Source organism: Tachypleus tridentatus, chromosome 13, assembly GCF_004210375.1.
Source record: "Tachypleus tridentatus isolate NWPU-2018 chromosome 13, ASM421037v1, whole genome shotgun sequence".
Classification (NCBI taxonomy): Eukaryota; Metazoa; Arthropoda; class Merostomata; order Xiphosura; family Limulidae; genus Tachypleus; species Tachypleus tridentatus.
The window spans coordinates 110628448-110653200 of record NC_134837.1 but is presented as its reverse complement, the minus strand read 5'-3'; the positions used below and the strand labels follow the sequence as shown (position 1 = coordinate 110653200).

At 34.8% G+C, this 24753-nt stretch overlaps 1 protein-coding gene across 2 annotated transcripts in view; it reads left to right on the top strand.

Annotated features, from left to right (window-relative positions):
• The window catches only part of LOC143236938 (eukaryotic translation initiation factor 4E transporter-like), a 93005-nt gene that overhangs the window by 10577 nt on the left and 57675 nt on the right, over window positions 1–24753 (top strand). The window contains exon 1 of one of the 2 annotated variants that reach the window (XM_076475651.1): window positions 15168–15312. The exons of the other annotated variant lie outside the window; for it this stretch is intronic. The gene's annotated coding sequence lies outside the window, so the exon portion shown is untranslated. Of the gene's footprint in view, window positions 1–15167; window positions 15313–24753 lie in introns of those variants that run through there. 2 annotated transcript variants of the gene reach the window in all.

Here is a 24753-nt window from a genome sequence, read left to right as displayed (position 1 = left end):
CCACAACAGAGCGTTGAAGTATACAATAATTATTTCTAACTGCTAGAAATTTTTCGTGCACAAACGTCTAAACTATAACAGTAGATACTTTTATTAGGTATTTGTTTCTTTAATTTCGTCGTTTAAATTTGTTTACATAGTACCCCTAACGGCAATGTTATAGCTGCTTTTAACGGCTAAAATGGCATATTTAATCGATTATTTTTAAAATAAATGTTAAAATAATATCATTCGTCTGCATTCTGTAATTGAATTTCGTACTTCATCATATTTTGTACTTTTCTGACATCTCAATAGTCAAACTAACTTTTAGAGCAGAAATAATGAAAACACTTAACACACACATTGAAATATATGTTCTTCTTTGTTGTTGTTGTTTTTTTAATTTCGCGCAAAGTTACACGAGGGCTATGTGCGCTAGCCATCCCTAATTTAGCAGTGTAAGACTAGAGGGAAGGCAGCTAGTCATCACCACCCACCGCCAACTCTTGGGCTACTCTTTTACCAACGAATAGTGGGATTGCCAGTCACATTATAACGCCCCCAGGCTGAAAGGGCAAGCATGTTTGATGCGACGGGGATTCGAACCTGCGACCCTCAGATTACGAGTCGAACGCCTTAACCCAACTGGCCATGCCGGGCCCGATATATGTTCTTTAGCAGTGTGTCGTGTTTGAAGCTCCATAAGAGAATTAGTTAATGTGTTCATCATAAGCGATGAAGTGTCTTTGAAGAGCAGGATAAAAATTTGACTTTGAATTTAGAATAATAATTAAAAGCTTACATTTTTGTTTGTCGAGTAATGCTAGTAGATATGTAACTTTGTAAATATTATACTTAGTTACACTCAATCCTGAGGTAAGGCTATTTAACAGGACTTCTGAAGAGTTATGTTTGTTATCATTATATTTCGTGTGTGATTTTGTATTTTTATTACATATTGCGTATAATTATTAATTAAAGTAATTTTGAACGTAAATCTTACTTTTAGTTTTTCATGATATATACCTAAGACGAAAAGTTTAATCAGAAATCAGCATAAACAGGCACTAAGGATATAAAGAAACTAGCCTAATGTTAAGACTGGAGATAGTGCGTTTTTAATCCGTTGCTAAATGAGGTCTCACAAGAAATAAACAGGAAAATATTCAGTTTAATTTCAAGTTTTCAATTAATTTAAACATGTTTAACTAAATGCACTTTTTAGTATTTGACATACTATGTTGTTGTTTAATTAAAAATCCACACTGGAATGTGTAATAACATGAACAGTGCCTACTATATATATATATATCTAGTATTAGGTAATTAAGGTTCATCATATGCTGAAGACAAATTTTTGCAGTATCATGATATTCTTCTAACGACAAGTTTTCAGTGGCTCAGCGGTACATCTAAGCTTCTAACATTGAAAATAGAGCTCAAATACGGCGGTGGCTACACACGGCACAGATTGCCCGTAGTGGAGCTTTGTGGTTGATAACAAACAAATTCTCAAAACTTATGTTGACATTAAACATTTTTCTTGAAACTTATCTTGACATCAAATATAAGTTATGGCATGTGACAGAGACGTACATTTCCAGTAGATGTCTCTGGTTATGATACAGCTCGATGTGTTATATCCATGTATGAAAGAGTTGTTTTCTTGATCTAATGGGCTGTAAAACTCAATCACAACTTAAAACATAAATAAGATGGTTAAAAATATTTAATAAAAGCGAGTATCACGTTAAGTTAGACAATAATAAATATATAGCGTATTGTTATTTATGAAATATTTTATCTTCTCTCTTTTTCCCAGAATTAGAAGAAAAAAAATTGTTCTTGTGAGATGTATCCTGGGAGAAGCAATATTTAAACTATATGTTGTTCGTACTGAAATATTTGGAAACGCATAATCATCAAAGCAACGGTAGCGGGTTGCGATTAACAGTTAGTATTCATGAACTGTGAATCAGGAGATTCATGGTTCACGTCCCATTTGTGGCACCCCTCCCTAAAAAAAAAATGCGTCATACACACTGAGTTGTAAATGTGATAAACGAGGAGTGCTGGTCAAATTCCACTGTTCAGTCAAATAAGAGTCACCCAACGAGTGCTGGTGACTATTTTCATTCTTTCTATTATATCAATTTAAAATTACGGAAGGCTACACGCAAACACCCTTTACGATGCTTTTCGCGAAAATTTTCAAACCGAAGCAGTGATTTTAGATAATCGTTGTTGTCACTAAATACTGCGTAAAAAGTGTTTGTTTTTTATTTCAGTTTTGGCATAAATAACTCGTTTCATTCATTGTTGGAAATCTAACTCACAAGTTAAAAAATCCCCAAGACGTTTCATTAACCAGCTAAATATTTTTTATTCAAGCCTCTTTGAACCTTGATGTTCGTTTATCAGTTAGCTCCAACAGAATTTTAAGTTGTTGGAATTTAATACCGCAGTCATATTCCATAGTCTGCTGTGAAACGAGTGAATTATGACAGATGAAAGAAGTACCATGTTCAAAATCTAGCAGACGATTCAATGTAGCTTTGAAGGTAGAAAGAACATTTACATTTATAAACGACGAGCGATTGCTGTATTTTATCAATTTTATCCTCGAATGGGAAACATTTATAAATCAAAATGAATCATTATGGACACATTTAAGGCGTATTTAAAGATATACATCATTAAGTAATTTCATAATTTCAGATCTTAAAATAATAATGACTTCCTACTTAAATAAAGTATGACATTATCGAACGTTTATCAACTGATTTAGAGAAATGTTATTGACAGTATTTAGTTTCCTTCGTACGTTTAAGACACCTTCTCGATAAATATAATAGAAAAACATTCTTTTCTAAAGCCTGCCTAATGTTTGATATCTCGTGTTTAAACTGAGTCGCTACAAATTTTATATGTTCAAGTGGCTAATAATTTGATACAAAAATATTGTGTTTAATGTATTCTGGTATAAAACTCTCATAGTTATAATAAATATCTGTACACGTCTGTTTATGAACGTAATTACCAGCGAAAATAGGAGATAAGCTAGAATAAATTTGGTAATTGTGGGCTTTCATATGCTAAAACTTCACGAAACAACTAATTTAGTAGATAACCATAAAACAATATGTAAGTTTATTTATTAATGTAGCTGAACAACTTCAGAACAATATATGGAATGTGATATGTGTGTAAATTATGTTATTTGTATAGGGATTGTATTTTTGCATTATGACTGTACGAGCAGGTTAATATTATTTTACATTTTTTATTACAATTTACAGATTGGTAGTAAGATTAATTTTTAAAACAGATTCAACGTTTTTCTCACGAGTACGATCATAATCAAGTACACAAGCGATTGAAACGCAGAAGCCCCTAACTTGTAATAAAATATACTTCATTAGTAAGTTAACTCAAAACGAAACTATTATTTCACATTGTCAAAATAACCAATCATGAAGGTTATAAAATTAACCAACAGTATTACTGAATGTAATATAACAGTTAATAATATTACCCCCACCCCACCCACCCCACCCCACCCCACCCCCAACCATCCTTCCCTTCCACACAGTGGCACAGTGGTATGTCTGCGGACTCACATCACTGGAAACCGCGTTTCTGTATCCGTAGTGGGCAGAGCACACATAACTCATTGTGTAGCTTTGTGGTTAATTCCGAACAAACAACCAATAACATTGTTGGTTAGTGGTATTGTTTTCGCTTCACATGGTTAGAGCATTATTTTAATCTTGTATTCTCTAATGTGTCAAATTATCGTTATTTTCTCTAGCCAGACAATGACCTGAGTAAGAAGGGTGAAACGTTGTTTGGCCATATTCATATATACGTATGTATTTCGCTGTGACAGACATTTGACATAACGACAGTTTTTCCTTTTATTATAAAACTGCGTTTTCCTGCCGGAAACTCTGTGGCCCATATATTAATTTGTTTAATAAAGTTTCGCATCATTAAAAATAACTACAGTATCATTGATTTACGTTGTTCAAATCATCATAGTAGTCTTGTTATAAATTACCACAGTAATTATTTTAATTGAACAGAAACCAGCAGAGTGATATTGTTTCACATTGTTAAATATCAACATATCAATAATATTTCCATCGTTAAAATAATCACAGTTATACTGTTTCATATTTATAAAACTTGCATTGTAATATTGTTTTGCATTGTTAAAAATCACCAGAATAAAATCGTTTCATATTATTTAAAATCAGCTGACTAAAATATCTGGCAAATATAATTTGTAATTAACACACAATGCATTATAATTCAATATCATTTTATAACTATAGAAGCTGGGCATGGCCTAGTAATTAACGTACCGAACTATGGATCCAAAGGTCCGTTGTTCATTTCCCTTTGACACAAAATGACACTCCACACTTTAGAGCTATCTGTGAGTTATAAGAGTTATAGTAGGGTTCCACTATTAAATTAAACAAGAATAGTCCAAATGTTGGCGGTAGATGTTTTTATATTAGCTACCTTTGCTATAGTCTATAAATTCAAAATTAGGGACAACTAAAGCTGATTGCCCAGTTATAGTTTCGCGCAAATATACAAAACAAAACCTATAGTATTGTTCTTACCACTAAACTACGTTATTAAAATGTTGACCTATTATGAAATTGTAATAAGTATCACAACTTCGATACTTGTAGGCGCGACATAACCAAATGGTTAGGGTTCTCCATTCGAAACCTAAGGATTGCAGACTCGAATCCCCGTCACATCAAACACGCTCGCCCTTTCAGGCGTGGGGGCGTCGTTAATTTAGCAGTGTAAGACTAGAGTGAAGGCAACTAGTCATCACCACCCACCGCTAACTCTTGGTCTATTCTTTTATCAACGAATAGTGGGATTGATCGTCACATTATAACGCTCCCACGGCTGAAAGGGCGAGCATGTTTGGTGCGACCGGGACTCAAACCCGCGACCCTCAGATTACTAGTCAAACGCCTTAACCCACCTGGCCATGCCGGGCCCTGCCAACACTAGAAAATGTTTTTTAAATAGTTTTCATGGTAACCACATAACATGAAAAATAAATGTTGTAATTTGATCATGAGTCTTAGCTTACTTTTAAAGTTGAGAAATTTCTATTATATTCACCCCCCGAATGGCGCAGTACTATGTCTGCGCGCTTACACCGCTGGAAATCGGGTTTCGATACCCGTAGTGGACAGTGCACAGATAGCCCAGTGCATAGCTTTCATGATGACGAGAAACTCAGTTGAAGTGAAAATATATTCTCAAGACAACTGGTACTGGTATAAAACGTTCATTAGAATAAAATACAGAACAATATTTTGACCTTCTTAGGTCATTTTCAGGTTAACAAAGGGAGTTTTCAACTGACCATTGCAGCGTACATGTCTTAGGAACACGAGTGCAACACCCCTACAATCCCGTACCCGTTTACACTCTCGTTCCTAAAACATGTGCCCGGCAATGGTCAGTTGCAAATTCTCTTTGTTAACTTGGAGATGACCTAAGAAGGTCGAAATGTTGTTCTGTACTTTATTTTAACTGAAGTTTTAATACCCATACCAGTCGTCTTGAGAATACATATTGTGTAACTTTGTGTTTAATTTCAAAACAATCAATTCTATTAGATTCACAAGGGTATACTTTGATACATTTTGATCCCAGGACGCCAAAAACAAAGAAAATATCCAGCTGAACTATAAATAGTAGCCTCCAAAAGAGGATGACCTCTATATATTTCATCGCACACAAATTTCCATTTGTTCAGTATTTGTTCTCCAATTTTTAGTAAACATAGATCCTTTTTATATTGTTGTTGTTTTTTTTGCACTTTGAGTGGATTTAAAATTGCATTAGAAACTACTTGAATCCTGTTGTAGATTTCAGGGATTCTTAAACGATTGGAATTCTATTACAATATTCTAGAGTCTCTATAATATTTGAACCTTATTTTAGGTATCTGGGATTCTTAAACCATTTAAACTGTTTTGCAGATCTACCTCGATGGAACTGCGGTGAGTCTACGGGTTTACAACGCTAAACTTGGGATTTCGATTCCCCGAGATTCAGTGAGAGGAGTACTTAAGTAGGAATTAGAAGCGACTCAGCCCCAGGGCCCATTGATAATTTTATTCTGTGTAAAATTGCATGGGATACTACATCCCATTTACGAAGACAATTAGCCCCTGTACCCACACAACCTTAAATTTGCCACTGCCGAGATGGACACAACAGCTGGCTTTGCTCTAAAACAAACTTTTCCGAGATTCTGGGATCTCTAAATAATTTGAACCCGTTGCAGGACTTTGGGGTCCCAATTTTTGTTGTTTAGCTTAATAGTTGTATGGCCCAGCATGGCCAAGTGTGTTAAGGCGTTCGACTCGTAATCCGAGGGTCGCGAGTTTGAACCTCGGTCGCACCAAACATGATCGCCCTTTCAGCCATGAGGGCGTTATAATGTTACGGTCAATCCCATTATTCGTTGGTAAAAGAGTAGCCCAAGAGTTGGCGGTGGGTGGTGATGACCAGCTGCCTTCCCTCTAGTCTTACACCGACAAATTAGGGACGGCTAGCGCAGATAGCCCTCGAGTAGTTTTGTGCGAAATTCAAAACAAACAAACAAATAGTAGTTGTACATCTCCCCCATGACATGTGTAGCATTTAAATATCATTAATGTATTCAGAATGTTATTCATATATGCTATAAGTTTGTATTTATGATTTTACCACAATCCACTGAATACGCCACTAAAGCTTTTGATAAACAAAAATTTTGACGAATTCTGGATGATTAGTGATAAATTGCTTTAAAGTAAAGATCGTGCATATTTTCTTAATCCATTCATTCATAGTGTGAGACCACTTTTTATATTTCAAGACTACCGTGATAAAAGTTACAGAGATAATCTTCTAAGTTTTGGAAATGATTTATCTACAATATAGAACGGTGCAGTAATTATATGACATAACCAACAAGATATCGGGTTTGTTTTTTCACTGTGTGTGATACCCTACAAAAAAGGTTAATAACTAATTGTGACAGTTTGTTACAAATTTGACTTCCTTCAGAATAAGTTACTCCAGAAACTAATTTAATAATTTTTATAAACTAACATATAATCACTGTGTCTATGAAATTATTCAGATACATCGCCTCACAGCATTGTTGTTAGCCAGAGGTTGGTATCAGAAAAGTCTGTTGTTAACCAGCGTAAAAAAAAAGTGACCAGACAGGACAACTATGTACCAACATAGGCATTATGTCACTCAATAAAAGTTTGACTAATAGCTTCATATATTGCTATCACATAAGAAATGCCACTAGCACGTCGATCGTCAGAAATGTACCTAAACTTTACCTTGGCAACTGTAGACTTAAATAGCTACCAAGTGCGTAAAGTATGAAAGTGCCAAATACTTGTGTTCTTGAGATTTTTTTTTATTATTATTAAATATATCAGCTTATACCAACTTATACAGATTAATTGGGAAATACATACATATATATCCCGATAGATATGACAAAACATTTCTCAAAGTTAAAATTAAACCAGATTTATATCGAAATTAGAATATTTCATTTTATATGACTACCTTGAAAGCTGTTAAACGGAAACATTGACCATAGAACCTGGAAACTAACGCAACAAGTTATAATGTAATACTAATTCCCTTTTGTTATGCAATAGGTAGGAGCATCTAGAAATTTAGATGCTTTAGGACATATTAGCCGTTAGCCTAAACTGCTTATAACGTGGGCATACAAGTAAAATGTGGATTATCAGAAAAAATAAGTTAGTTATGTAATACTTTATTAACTTATAACTTTTAGTTTTTGGTATAATTTATTAAAATAAGACTGAATATTTACAATACGATTTATAAGTTAGAAAATGTTGGTTTGTTAAAAAATCATGGCTTTAGTATAATAAGATAAAATACGTTTATGTAATTAGTAGTGATTATGTTGAGGCAAATTTTCCAATGATAGAAGCGTAATCAGAAACCATTACGTTAATATGATATGTTAAAACTTTATGTGGTAAATAAATTACGATTAGATGATACATAGGATAACATTGATATATTATTATGGCAACACATTAGAGAACATCGGTATAATCAATATTGATTATATTAGTGTACGATACCTAGTATAACATTGGTATAATCTGTAATTATTGTGTAAAGACGACATGCTAGAGAACGATGGTTATGTTAGGATGATGCTGTCGGTATCATTAAAAAAGTGAGGAATATTAATTCAAGGTTTGTCGGATAACAGTGTTAACGGGATACAGATCAGTTTTGCTGAATAACGCTTACGTCAGTGGTGTCAACTAAATAAAGTTTAAAAATCAAATTATTATATTTTGATTTTTTGATATAATTTATGTTTTAAAGACTTTAACGTTTATTGTTAAGACAAACTTTTGCATGATTGCCAATACCTTATAGCAAACATCTAATAGTCTTAATTTGTGTTAATAAATAGGACATACTTCCAAAAACTTTATTTCTATATTAGGGTTTCTTAACATAGAAAGAATCCCACGAAATGAGTCTAAACTTACTTTATACTTCACTCAGTTAGGCCTACTTACGCTTGATAATCGTGTTATTCACGCGGAACTAGAGAGCTGTGTTTATATCTAGAGAAACACTAAGTTCTAAGACTTCTACCTAGATTGGCCCGGTATGGCCATGTGGTTAAAGCACTAGACTCGAAATCTGAAGATTGTGGGTTCGAATCGCTGTCACACCAAGTATACTTGCCCTTTCAGCCGTGAGAGCGTTATATGTTACTATCAATCCCACTATTTATTGGTAAAAGAGTAGCCCAAGAGTTGGCGGTGATGACTAGCTGCTCTAGTCTTACATTGCTAAATTAGGGATGGCTAACGCAGATAGCCCTCGTGTAGCTTTGCGTGAAATTCAAAAACAAACAAACAAACAATCTACCTAGATTACAATTGTTTGTATCATTAATGGAAATAAATATAGTTAACCGGTTACGTAACAAACATACAAAAGTAGGTTACAAAATAGTCAATTCTTATACATTTGTTTATTATCTCTAAATAGAAAATATAGAAAACCTATTCTTTAATTTCTAAATCATCAACTGGCACGAAATTTTAAACAAAATACATATTTCAGAGCATGTTAACCCCACTTATGTTGACTAAGTAATAAATTTAAAATTAAAATTAGAGCTCGATCCTTGCAATTATACATCATTATGGTTAACAACAAATAAATTGAAGATATTAAACAATCGTAAAGATGAAAATTATAATGGCAATCAAATTATTCAAACACACAATATTAACCCTGTATTTTAAAGTTCCATCTAAGTAATTCGTGATATTTACTCTCGTACTGACTCTCAGACGCTTTATAACACAAAAACATGTTTTGAAGTAATGAGCTAATCTAGTGTATCAAATGGATCTTGGTTTGGTATGGTTTCTCAGCTATAAAAACTTAGATATTAAAATATCGTGTTTCTGCTAAATCATTATGTTAAATTCGTTCTTAAAACTGATCGTCTCAAAAGCTCAATATAATTATTGCTGGAAATTGATTGTAGCGAAATTAGAAAAGTATGTATATTAAATAATTTGAAAAGCTGACTTTTCTTGTCTTGTGTATCGTGCATATTGCACATGAAACTTGTGGCATACAATATAAATCTTATTTTAGTTGACGTTGTATCTTTGGTTTTGTTGTTGTTAAACATAAAGCTGCTCAGTGAGCTATCTATACTTTGCCAACCACAAGTACCGAAATGCGATTTTTACCGTCGAACGCTTGGAGACTTACCACTGAACCACTGGATGTGTTTAATGTGTTTTTTCATATAGCAAAGCCACAAAGGTTATCTGTTCAGCCCACCGAGGGGAATCGAACCCCTGATTTTAGTGTTGTAAATCCGGAGACATACCGCTGTACTAGCGGGGGGCTGAACCACTGGAAGCTTGTGTGTTTGTGAATTAGGTTTTTAGTTCACGAACTCTTCTTACAGTTTTGGAGCTAGCAGGACCAAACTTGGCAGGCAGACTGGTGGTGATCTGGGGTGTGTCATGTCTATTCTCTGTAGTCTCCATACCAAAGGGCTACCGAGGAAGGTTAAAACTTGTCCAAAACGCAGCCCAAGCACGGTGGGCGTCTAATAATACATCTTTATAGTTATTTAACCTGAATTTGGCATCAAATTTTATGTTTCTATTCCACCTCGTGATTCTATGGTCGCCATATTTGAAACTATGCTTCCAAGCTAGCGTGCACCAAACTCGGCATATTGCTTAAGAACCACAGACGTGTACTCCAATGGTTTTTCTTTTGGTATGGACCAGTTATCCTGGGTGGAACTATATCCCCTACTAAGGAGATACCAAGAAAACTGAAGAGTACTCGGGATCTTCAAGCCATTATAGGGATCTAGTAGTAGGTTTTCAAATTCGCTAAACCCGTATATGAATTCCGGAGGTGCCAAGATTGAAACTGTGTTCATACCCTTAACTCCAAACTAGCGAGACCAAACGCGGCACATGTGTTGAGGTATTATAGGTGGACGTCCTAACGGGGTTTGTTTTTGAGTAGGTGCTGACTTAATTGAACATAATGAAAGAACTTGATCGAGATCTTGATGATACTGGGAGTAATGAAGACCTTTAAACCCCTATGGTTACTTTATGCTAGTATAGTCAAACTAGGCTGCACATCTCTCTGTATCATACACACAGCAGAACAAGCTTACGCAATACAGTATAACAAATTGGGCTGCACGTTCCTCTCCATTATTCACATGAAAGAAGAAGTATCTAATATACAGTATATATCAGATGATGTGTGTATATACAGCAAACTTATGGTTGTACGTTACTCTATGTTATGTATAAGATAAATGTTTGTTTGTTTTTAAATTTCCCACAAAGCTACTCGAGGGCTATATGCGCTAACCGTCCCTAATTTAGCAGTGTAAGACTAGATGGAAGACAGCTAGTCATCACCACCCACCGCCAACTCTTGTGCTACTCTTTTACCAACAAATAGTTGAATTGACCGTCACATTATAACGCTTCCACGGCTGAAAGGGCAAGCATGTTTGGTATGACGGAGATTCAAACCCGCGACCCTCAGATTACTAGTCGAACGCTTTAACCCACCTGGCCATGCCAGGCCCTGCCAACACTAGAAAATGTTTTTTAAATAGTTTTCATGGTAACCACATAACATGAAAAATAAATGTTGTACTTTGATTAAGAGTCTTAGCTTACTTTTAAAGTTGAGAAGAGTTGGCAGTGGGTGGTGATAACTAGCTGCCTTCCCTCTAGTTTTACACTGCTAAATTAGGGACGGCGAGCGCAAATAGCAGTTGTGTAGCTTTGCGCGAAATTCCAAAAAACAAACAAACATAAAAAGAGGAATATGTCTGAGTATACATTTGTTGTTGTTCAACTCATACATGTGTGGTGTTTATTTCATATTGGTATTATAAACATCCACGATTTTATTGTACTATATCGAATAAATTGCTTTAAATTGAATTGAATATCTCCACTTTGACCATTTTTATAGGACTAACAACTGTCAAAGGGCGCTCACCTTGATGGCGATGCCCCCTAGTGGCACAGCAGGATGTCTGCGGACTTATACTGATAGAAACCAGTTTATGGCCAGGTGGGTTAAGGCGTTTGGCTCGTAATCCGAGGGTCGCGGGTTCGAATCCCCGTCGCACCAAACATGCTCGCCATTTCAGCCGTGGGGAGCGTTATAATATTACCGTCAATCCCATTATTCTTTGCTAAAATAGTAGCCCAAGATTTGGCGGTGGGTGGTGATGACTAGCTGCCTACCCTCTAGTCTTACACTGCTAAATTAGGGACGGCTAGCACAGATAACCCTCGAGTAGCTTTGTGCGAAATTCAAAAAACAAACAAACAATCCCTCTAGTCCTACACTGCCAAATTAGGGACGACGTAGCTTTGAGCGAAAAAAAAAAAAAAAAAGAAACCAGATATTGACAGCCCATTGTGTGTCTTTGTGATTAATTACAATCAAATCAATGGAGTTATTTTCGTGCAATAAAATAACAATGAATAGTGGCATCCAGCGGTAAAAATATCCGGAAGTATTTAACGAACCTGAGCATTCCATTCTGCTGAATGCACCTGTTGCATTGAAACCAAAACATTTTTGCCAAAAACGCATTAGAGTTGGTCTCCTTTGGTTAAAAACAAAAGTAATGTAGTGTTTCTTATTGAAATAACACTAGACAATCGCATTGCGTATGCGCTTTGATACAAAGGATTAGATAGACTGCATATTTACTCTTCACTATTTTTAGGGATATATCTGTTGAATTGTTTCAACAAGCAACTGCTAGTATAGTATAAATATATCCAAAATGAGCTGACTACTCTTTCTTCTCCATTATGCACATGACAGTCGATATATGTAATATACAGTAGAAATGTAATCACGTGAGCCAGGTAAACGTTTCTTTGTATTATGCACATGATAACTGATGTATGTAATGTATACAGTATAAATGCAGCAAACTGGGCTGCAGTTCCTCTGTATTATGCACGTGATAGTCGGTGTATGTCATATGTAAAACAAATGTAGTCAGTCAAATTGGACAACACTTTGTATTACGTACAAGATACGACTTATAACAAAATGTATAAATACAGTATTTAAAGTGAGGAGAATGTTCCTTTATATCATCCAGAGGAGACGTGAAACTTAAATATACTTACTGTATAGATATAGTCAAACAAATTAACCTATCATTGTTTTTCTCGTCTTTCACTTTGTTACGGGTCCGGCATGGCCAGGTGGGTTAAGGCGCTCGGTTCGTAATTTGAGGGTGGTGGGTTCGAATACCTGTCACATCAAACATGCTCGCCCTTTCAGCCGTGAAAGCTTATAATGTTACGGTCAATCCCACTATTTGTTGATAAAAGAGTAGCCCAAGAGTTGGCGATGGGTGGTGATGACTAGCTCCTTCCCTCTAGTCTTACACTGCAAAATTAGGGAAGGCTAGCGCAGATAGCCCTCGAGTAGCTTTGTGCGAAATTCAAAACAAATCAAATTCTTTTCCATATATGTTTTTTCGTACATCTAATATTGTTCTATGTTTAACTTTTCTATCTTTGTAATCTAGACTTTGTTTAATGTAGCTTTTCCTTATCTTAACTCTCGCATATTTGGAATTGACTTCTGTGGAACTTTACTCACATTTTTATCTTATTATGATTTTACCCTCTCCTCTCCATATTATTTCTTTTGAATATTTTAAGTTGCTTTCTGTTCAACTTTACTTACCATTCTCTTATAGTCTGAGTTTAATATATTCTTTCTATGTTTTGTTTTTCACGCAATTATTCTTTTCCTTTGTTTACAAACTATATCTTTTATTTAATGAAAAAGAAACGGTTTCTTCTACCTGGTGTCTCCTCAGCTACTATTTCAAATGCAGAAATGTTTCTATTATTAGAGGCAGCTGTATACTGTACACTTTATTGGCTTATGGAGTGTACTGTTTACGTTTCGTAACATTACTTGTCTTCCACTGGGAGGGTTAGGGTATTATAAACAGAACAAAGAACAAACTCAAAATTGCAAAACAACAGACGCCATAAGGAATGACTGTATTATTTCGCAGTATCTGTTGGTTCAGTTCAGAATAATAAAGGCGTTTTGCATATATTTTATGTGATGTTTAAACTGTTACCCAATCTTGTCCAAAGGAAGTACATTTAATTGGAATGATTTTATCATCTTCATTTCTTTCCTATTTAGTGAAAACAACAACAACATATACATAAATTTGACTGCTTTGTATTCACATGTCAGCAACAGTCAGAATCGAGAACACGAATAAAGACAAACGATATTTCGAACCAATTTATCGAAAATGAATAATTTAGAGTAGTGTGTGGCGGTTAGTTTAGCTGGAGACATGAGTAAATACGTTGAACAACAATAACAAAGTGTTTTTGTTTGTTTTCAATTTCGCGCAAAGCTACTAAAGGACTATTTGCGCTAGCCCTCCCTAATTTAGCGGTGTAAGACAAGAGGAAAGGTAGCTAATTATCACCATTCATCGCCAACTCTTGGGTTGTTCTTTTACTAACGAATAGTGGGATCGAACCCGCGACCCTCAAATTACAAACCGAACGCCTTAACCCACCTGGCCAAAATCTATGGATTTTGTTTATTATGAGTTGAGTGCCTTAACCACCTGACCATGAGAAAGAAGAATTAATGGCTAGAACTGAGATATGTTGAGTTAAAAAAAAAAGATAAATTTAAAATGTGAGAGAAAAGATATGGGAAGCCAGACTAGAGAAGGAGAATGTTAAATGTAGAGCTAGGCGAAATGTAAGAGGAAATGAGAAGACTGGTTAAATCAGATTAAAAACAAAAACGTTTAACAAAGAACAACAGGAAATGTCTATAAGTACAAATATCTGAAATAAAACTAAAATTAATGTTGAGTGTTTTACACATCTAATATCAATTGAAGCAAAAAGATTCACTTTGGTTGCAGTTCAGTTCTTCAGTAGAAGGGAGAAAGTTTAAGTAATTTGTCTCGTACAATAACCACGCTATTAGTAACCACTTACAAGGACTTTAAACTTGGGAAGTAAACACAAGGGCGTTTGTATGAATAACGTGTATGAGGTATATGTTTGTGTTGGCCTACTTGTGTCCTCGTTGTACTATGAATCATCGCATTAGCTGCCTCACTTGCCATTTTTACTCTGGTGATGCTCAGTACAGTAAGTTTAGTGTTTATTTTAAATTATTTTTGTTGTTTGAGTCACTTTTAGTTGTTTCAAAATATTTTGGCCGACCCTTAGGATAAACCCACTCCCTTGGATCTTAAGGAAATATAGATCAGCCTCGTTGATGAGGCCATCTGTGCATTCCAATGCTACTGAGTAAATTACCTGTGGGTGTATAACAACTCATTTTCCACCAATTACAAAGCTCTTAGGCTTGTCATTTATATACATAAACTATGTTATTGGTGTATCTTCTATTAATGGAGCCAATCACTGTATTAGGAAATTTTCGTGTGGTGGGGTTTGAAGGACATAGAGTGACTTTCATTGCTGAATCCAACCTCGTTCGTCACTGTTGGTTCATAAGACGCGACTTAGAGGAGCTTAACATGGCTGTTGTTTGTATAAAAACAGGTGGCATTTCGTTTTCTTCTTAGTTATTTCCTCCATACAATTCTTGAATGTAGTGCTAACAATCTACTCTTCGACTGGAGAGGTAAGCCAATATTTAAGTTCAATGTATATATTTATAATATTTTATTTTTCTTTACTATTTTAACTTATTACTGCCAAATATATCCGCCTGGGCGATTAAAGTCGCTATTTTTCGAAATACTAATAGAGAAACGTTTCTTTATTTAGCCTAAACCACCGTTGAAACGTTTTATAAAAATATATCTCCTTTGAGTAAGTCTTTTGGAATGAATACTGTTTCTATAAGAAAACTGTCATTGCTACTTTTATATTCTTTAGATCTAATTCTTGTGCTCTGCTATTTCAATTTACGCAAGAAATTCTTGAACTTCGTCCAAATATGCAGAATTACGTCATAAGTTCTTAACTGACACCATTCACTAGACACCTCTTTCGCTATGCAGCAGTGATACTTAGAAACAACAAAAGATGGCAGCAGTACCCCATACGGTGTAATGCCTCCGGACGAAGTTCTCGCAACGGCCGTTAGGGTTTGTCAGGTCGGTGGGATTTTCGTCCGTCTGTGTTGCACTTGAAAAGTCAACATTTCTGTTCTGATACTAAGTCTGCATCACGGTAATTTAAAGTTGTTTATATTCGAATATAACTTATTCATTTGAATGCAGCCTTCCTGTTTTGTACCTCTACCACATAATATAAAAAAAAATAAGATCGTGAGATTAAATTACAGTGGTTTGGTCAAAGTTTACGTAAGCATTCCTTTAATATCCTGGAGACAGGAAGGTTTTTGTAACAAGAAACATGAAACCACAACTCATGTTCTGATTTAACCATGTCACTGAACTTTCAATCAGTATCAAAGTTTAAAGTTTGGTAGCCGAGTTTGAGTTACAGAATATCATGAATTACAAGTATTATTATCAATAACTATGGCTCCACAGAAGCAATATTTCAAACTTTAAAAAAGGTCACAAAAACGACATGAAATATTCTTAATTATAAGTACAACATGAAAAGAGGAAGGATTAGAATTTTGAGTTTGTTTTGCGTATAATGCACACACTTTCGTGATATTTTTTTCATAACAGAAGTAGCTGAGAGCAGGCGAGTTAAAATCGATTAGACATGACATCATCTTTGTCAACAAATGAAGCTAATAATGTCCCATTAAAATATTACTATTAATGCACAAACAATTATGATACCGATATAAAGCTTTCTTAATTATCAACAGTAAACAGTTGTTATAAGTTAATATAACATCTTTAATCTGCCACTTTTCTTAAATATTAAAAACACAGCAGCATTTAATATCATTAATATTTTTATTAAAAAAAAACAAAGCTGTAAATTGTCAACAGAAAATATTTAAAAGTGTGTTTTTTTCCTGCAGAAATTGAGCATAATGAAGATGAATTCCAAGCCCATATTAGTCATGTAACAAAACTTACAGTATGATATCATATAACTCCTCCTACTTCCTCCAAATACCGAAGTTCTTGCTGTCGCCGCAGGCAGAGACTTCTGTACGAAGTTAATAGAAAGAGCTGTATAGCCAGTTGTTTGTTTTGAATTTCGCGCAAAGCTACTTAAGGGCTATCTGCGCTAGCCGTTCCTAAGTTAACAGTGTAAGACTAGAGGGAAGGCAGCTAGTCATCACTACCCACCGCCAACTCTTGGGCTACTTTTTTACCAACGAATAGTGGGATTAACTATCACATTATAACGCCCCCACGACTGAAATGGCGAGCATGTTTGGTGTGACCGGGATTCGAACCCTCGACCCTCAGAGTACGAGTCGAACGCCTTAACCCAACTGGCCATGCCGGGCCTGTAGCTAGTTGAAATATATAGACAGAATAGTAGATAGATGTAAATATATGTAAGTTTGTTTTTGAATTTCGCGCATAGCTACATAAGGGCTATCTGCGCTAGCCATCCCTAATTTAGCAGTGAAGGCAGCTAGTCATCCCAACCCATCGCCAACTCTTGGACTACTCTTTTACCAACGAATAGTAGGATTGACCGTCACATTATAATGCCCCCACGGCTGAAAGGGCAAGCATGTTTGATGCGACGGGGATTCGAGTAAATACGTACAACCTATATACCAGAAGAGTTTTCTACACAGACTAGTCAGTATAGTCGTGTGATTGCGTATGGTATAAACCACATAGTTTTTTAACAGTGGTCTTTATAGTTCAATACAATCACGTTCCCATAAATAGTTTGGGTATGAACATTTTCAAGCATCGACTGTTTAATTTTAGGTACGCGATTTTGTACGTTGAAGATTTTGAGATGTTCACAAAAAGAATGTTTAAAAAGCTGTACGAATATACTTAATACAGATGTCGTTGTTTTCATGAAAATCAAACTCAGTAAAGACAAGCACGGTCTGTAAAACTGGGAACATTTGTTTTTACGGAACGCTCATAAATTTTTTCATTTTCATTCACAGATTGTTCACTACAAATGCCTAAATAAGTACAGCTATGAACAATAGGTTGTTATTTATATGCTTTATTATAGGTACGTGACTATATATGTATATGTATATGTATATCTAGAGATTTACATACAGAAACAACTAATTATAGCCATGTGAATGCGTAGAATGTTCATTGTAAAGACGTGAACAAACACGGGCTACATTTAGAGACTTCCAAACTTATAATGTTCAGAATAGCCAGGAAAATATACACAGATTGAAACTGAGAACTCTTCCTCCAGAGTGATCAGGATCATCAGGTGAAAATACGCAGATTAGGTCTTGGAACGCTCCTACAGAGTAGTCAAAATCACATACCAGGTCTGGGATTTTGTCCGACAGAATGGTCAAGATCACCACTTTAAAATGCATTGGTTACATCTGGAAATTACTACACAATGTTCAGTATATTCAAATTACTACATATTAACATATTTTCCTACAAAAATCTGTTTTGTTTAGTCATTGAATATGCGTTCTATGGATTAAAATAATTCGTTACGAAGACTGCCCTGTATTTTCACTCAGTATACATAAAGTATAAATTGAAATCTTTTTCTTACAAAGACTATTCCCTACAGCTAGCTACTGAATACACGTACTGTCGACTGAAATATTTCCTTACAGAGACTGTCCTGTATAACAACTGAATATATACAATGCGTATATCTTCAGGTTAACAAAGATGACCTAGGAAGGTCGAAACGTTATTCTCTGCTTCATTAGTAAAAGTGCTAATGCCTATACCAGCCGTTCTGAGATACAAGTAGAAACTAAAATACTTCCTTACAAAGACTTTTCATTATATCTACCGAATACTCACATTCGTAGTACGGAATGACACATTTCTTTACAATGATTGTTCAGTTTAACAAGTGAATGTTTATTGTATAAATTTTCGCCTTTTTTCTGTTAATATTGTTCAGAAGAGCAACCTGAATTTACACATTATACTCCTGGATATTTTAATGCAGAGATTATTGGATGTAGTCACTTTAATATTCACGTGTGTTAGATTTGTATAGGATGTGTATACGTGCATTTTTCAGTATAGAAATGTTCATACACTAAGCATAGATCCTGAGATGTTGGTACAAAGACTTTTAACATAGCCTTATGATAGTGTACCTATAATTATTTTTATAAGTGACTCTGTTCCGCCTAGCAGTACAAGAACAAAGGACCTTTTACTGTTATAAATTCTTTCTTCTAGAAAAATTAAACTCGTCGTTTATTCGTAAGGAAATAATATACTTTCCCTCTTAAATTCTTGTAAGGTGCCGATCTCTCCTACTTGCTGACGTAGCTCATTCCTTAAGCTGATTCCTATGTTAAAAAAATAAAACTATTTTCACTGGAGCCTAGTCTGCCTTTTTCAAACGTTAGACTTGCATTATGTCGTCCTATTGTCTTCAGAATTCAACACGAAGAAAGTAGAGGCCTTTATCTTCTCGATCACCTAAACAATCTTTTATACAATCACCTATTCTTCTTTATTTTCAAGAAAAATTAGTTAAGAGGGCTTAACCTATTTCTACGAGGTAGCCCTTTCATCCTTGGAATTATCCTGGTACCTCAAGACTCAACTCTTTCTAATAAATCAGTACACTTTTTCAATAAGAAAACAACCTATATATAATATTCTAAGTAATTTTCATCTAACAAATTCTATTTATATATATATATGATTGCTTCATTTGACTTGTAATCAGCACCTCAATATATCCTAAAATTGTATTAGTTTCATTAATAATAACAGAGCACGACCTCGATTACTTGAGTGACTTATACGATGCCAAAATGTTTTTAATCATTTAGTTAAGGGGATTCCCTTTTATATCAAACGTGTAACCCAAGAGCAATTGATCCAAGTCATTCTGCAGTACAACATTTTCATTGTAGTTGAAACTACCCAATAATGTAATTGTTAATTATGTCCCTCTTAAGGTTATTGATATAAATAAAAAAGAGCAGAGACCCAAACATTGATCCCTAGGACACTAGATAGAAAGGTCCTTTTCTACGGAGTTTCAGTAATGTGTTTTCCTCTGTATCTCTTTCCATTCAACCCTCAATCCAATTAACTAATACTTCCTGTTCCCCATCGATGCTGTTTTCTTGGCTAATCTTCTGTGTGAATCTTTATCAAAAACGTTTTGAAAATTTAAGTTAATCAAACTCACATTTTTTTCCAAACTCCACATAGCAAGAAAACTTCCTAAATAGTCTAAGATTTTTCTTTAGTGAATCCATGTTCAGGTTCTTTTATGAGATCATATTTCCCAAAATGATTTTGTAAATGTTTTCTGTCAGACATTCTAGATTTATGTAATACAGATGTAACAATAATTGGCTATAAGCTTTCAGCGCAATTCTTATCCTGGGAGAAACGGTGTCTGGTTCTGGTACATTGTCTATTTTTAACCTCTCAATCCCTTTAATGTGTGTATAACTCAATTCACTTATCTTCTATAAAATATCCAGTCATAAATATTACTAACATTCTTTTTATGTAAAAACAGGATAAAAGAAAATACTCCGAAATAATCTTATAATTACCGTTCTTTAAGATCTAATTCTCATATAAATATATATTTGGTTGTTTTCAAACAAAGACCTGTCAGTATGGCGACATGAATACATACAATAATATATATAACTTATAATTTTCTTACGTTTGATTGTTCAGTTGGTCATGTGAATGTGCATAATCCTACGTTGATTGTTCAGTTCGTCATGTGAATGTGCATAATCCTACGTTTGATTGTTCAGTTGGTCATGTGAATGTGCATAATCCTACGTTGATTGTTCAGTTGGTCATGTGAATGTGCATAATCCTACGTTGATTGTTCAGTTGGTCATGTGAATCTGCATAATCCTACGTTGATTGTTCAGTTGGTCATGTGAATGTGCATAATCCTACGTTTGATTGTTCAGTTGGTCATGTGAATGTGCATAATCCTACGTTTGATTGTTCAGTTGGTCATGTGAATGTGCATAATCCTACGTTTGATTGTTCAGTTGGTCATGTGAATGTGCATAATCCTACGTTGATTGTTCAGTTGGTCATGTGAATGTGCAAATCCTACGTTGATTGTTCAGTTGGTCATGTGAATGTGCATAATCCTACGTTGATTGTTCAGATAGCTATGTGAATGTGCATAATTTTAGATCTAAGAATACTTCTACCTCGTATTCGATATAGCCACGTGAATATATATATATATATATATAGAGAGAGAGAGAGCTAGTAATTTTTTTCAAAAAGGGGCTGTTGAGTACAGTCGTATGTTTTTTACTTTTGCTTTTATAATAAGAAATGGTAATTTTCATAACATTACAAACATCTTAAACAATGAATAACCATTTTAAAATATACAGAAAAGATTTCAGCCATTTTTAAGGTATTTGATCTATTCATTGTTATGGAATATTCTTCGCACTGGTAAACCAACCTTTCATAACAGGACGTTCTATAATTCGGTTGCCCTGTGGCAATAAGTTTCAAAAAGAAGGTCAATCACCAGTTATTTTACAGTTTTCAAAACAAATTGTTTTTTAACATATAAACTCAAACAATAAACAAATGAAGCACTGAGGAAAAGTTGGGGAAATGAAAATGGAAAGATGAAACCAAGAGCAAAACCTAAATAAAAATAAAGTTGGAGATCAAAGTAAAATTGAACTTATTAACAAAGTTGAGGTCATACAGAGCAGACAGAACATCCATGAATAACCTCCTTCGAGCCAGTTTAGTTTTCTTGTTAACTTTGAATTTTCTACAGAAAGATGAAACTAACTTGAAGAATTGTGTTAGTTCTAACGCCTAGCCAATCACAAATAGACATATTTGTATTGCAACAGCTCTGATTATCTGTGATGCAACATTTCTTGAAACGTAATCAACCAAGAAACAACTATTATTAAAACCTCAGAACCAGTTTCAATATAAACAAAGTAGTGTTTAAAATCATTGAAATATATTCAATCAAGACACAACCAATCTTGATAGGCGAGTAATATATTCAGCTTAATGGCACAATTATTCTTAAAAAAAGTGTTCAGTATAAAAATTTTAAGAAACTTAATTTACTGTAAAACCAAATCGCGTTATTTGCTGAATCCACTGAAGGGAATCGAACCCCTAATGAGTGCATTGTAAATCCGTAGACTTACTGTTGTACCAGCGAGGGACAAGTTTAATTCAGACAAAATTATTCTTAAACCAGAAAAAGCATCTAAATCTTAACTAAGACATAACGTAGAGAAAAACTATCTTTCCACTCCATATACCCCGCTGGTACAACGACAAGTCTTCGGATTTACAATGCTTAAAATCAACGGTTCGATTCCCATCGGTGGACTCAGCAGATAGCCCATTGTGGTTTTGCTATCATAAAGCACACACGCATACTCTTCAGTATATACTCATAATTATTTCATTCAACGTTTCGCCATTCCATTTTCATCAGTGTTAGTAGTACGATAGTTTTTGCACCACTGGTCCTGATGAAGTCGCGAAACGATGGCTGAAACGAAGTTTTTATTATTATATCGAAAATAAAGGTGGTTTCTTTTTTATTTTACTGTCAAAATATAATCATTTTTAAAATATCAGAAACGTTTCCAACCAAAATACAACTATTCTTGAGATATTGTTAACCTGAACACAGACATTCCTAAAGCATTATAAACGCTTTCAACAAAGATATAAACATTGTATATTATTGTTAAAATTAAACAATTTTCAAGTATCATATACACATTCAACAACGATACAACTATTCTAAAAAAAGAAACAACGTGTTTTAGCCACATGCTTTAGAAACGTGTTAAACTTAAATACAACAGTTTTCTTATCACACTTTCAACAAAGACACAAACATTTTAGTCCTTAAAAAGTCTTCAAAAAAGACACAAGCACTTTCACATATTATAAACACGTTCAGCATTGTGCTTGTTTATTCAACTCGAGAGAGTATATGCGTTAATCTTCCCTAATTGTGAAGTGTTAGACTAGAGGGAAGCAGTTAGTCAATAGCACCACTCACCACCAACTCTTAAACTACTCTCGCCAGTTTGTTTGTATATTTGAAATTAAGCACAAAGCTACACAATGGGCTATATGTGCTCTGCCCGTCACGAGTATTGAAACCCGGTTTCTAGTGTTGTAAGCCCGCAGCCATACTGCTGTTCCATTAGAGAGTTACTCTTGTGAGATCGAATGGATCATTGCTTTTATAACGCACTCACGGAGCACGATTTTTTTTCTTTCACTAACGGGACTCAAACCAATGAACGTCATCTCCACAGTTTGGCAAACTAACCATCATTGGACCGCACCAACGTTCGCTAACAAGCAATAAGATACTTAATAGAATTTTCCGAACTATTAAAAACTGTGAATCAAACAGTCCTCCGAAAATGTCAAAATTTCTCGGCAGCCTTAAGAAACGGTCAAGTAGAGCTCCTTGTATAACTGCAACGTCTGATCATTGGTCATCGTCATTACTAACACAAGCTTCAGAGGGCGAGATGAAGCTATCAGTGCAAAGTACCAAGTTTGTTGTCACATTCAGTTTTATTGTGTTGTATTATAGGAAAAACTTCTATGTTCCTACACTGCTCATACATTTCCCTTACTCTATAACACTGTCCTGACAATTGGTCAGATTTTGATACTGCTTCCTTTGCTTACAAAATAGTTGGGTCACAGTTATTTATCTAAGAAATTGGTAGTAATGTGTACCCATGTAAATTTTCTGTCACACCATCACTAAAAATGCTTTGGTTTCCTCTTTATAAGGCAGTCACGAAAGTACGCCACCGCAGATCCCGTAATTGCAGGGAAAGCGAGCCAAAAAACCTGGCAAGCTTAAGAATTGCCGGCAAGACGAATAAATACAGGGGTCCAATTACATTTCATTTTGGTGAACCAACTTTTGTAGTTACGCCACTATTATAAAGACCAATTTTTCCGTACTATATTGTGTACCACATTCGGGATACATAGCCAACCTAAGCAACAAATTTTCCTATATATTCAAAGTACTAAATCTCAATTATATTGGCCAAATTACTTCTAAAAAATGTGAAGTATAGGGAACTAGTAATATGGATTTGCGCATTAATGGCCTTTGGGTTTCCAAACTGCTCATTTTCGTCTATATATCTTGTATCTATTTCTTAAGCTTCTAATATCATTTTGCTACACATATGCACATAAATAGACAAAAAAGACCGTTTACGCAGTATTAGTTTTCAGTCTTAAAAACGATGTTAACAGTGCCATAGTTTAGCAACTGTGCAACTGATGTTCATTCTAAAAGTTGGTTTACACTCAATAAGCATATGTTAAGATATATTTCTTTTCATTCTCAAAAAGTATGTTTAATCCAATGTCGGAAAAAATCGACGTCTTTCCGGCAAACTAGCTATTAATAAATGTAAAGTACCAGTTATTTATCATAATCTGAGAGTTATAGGCTCAAACCCCTGTCACACAAAACATGCTCGCCCTTTCAGTCGTGTGAGCGTTATATGTGTTACGGTCGATCCCACTATTCGTTGGTAAAAGAGTAGCCCAATTGTTGGCGATGGGTGGTGATGACTAGTTGCCTTTCATCTAGTCTTACACTGCTAAATTAGGGACGTCTAACGCAGATAGCCCTCGTGTAACTTTGCTCGAAAAAAAACAAACAAACAAGCTTTATTTGAACGCTAAGTTAATCATGCTTTATTTTAGATACCTGTTAAAAAACATATCCGTTTAAAAAAAACACACGTACCCTTTGGCCACTAATAAGAGTACCAAACATTTTACAAATACTCTAATAGAGGCTTTTTGAGGTTACTTTTAAAATCCCAAATCTTTATTTTAACTACTGCGCAACGCCTTGAACAATGAGTCCAGAGACCACTTTAAAATATTTGAATCGTTATTTTAACTGTTGTGCAATTAATTCAACCATGGCTTTAGAAATTACTCGAAGAATCCCAAATCCTTGTTTC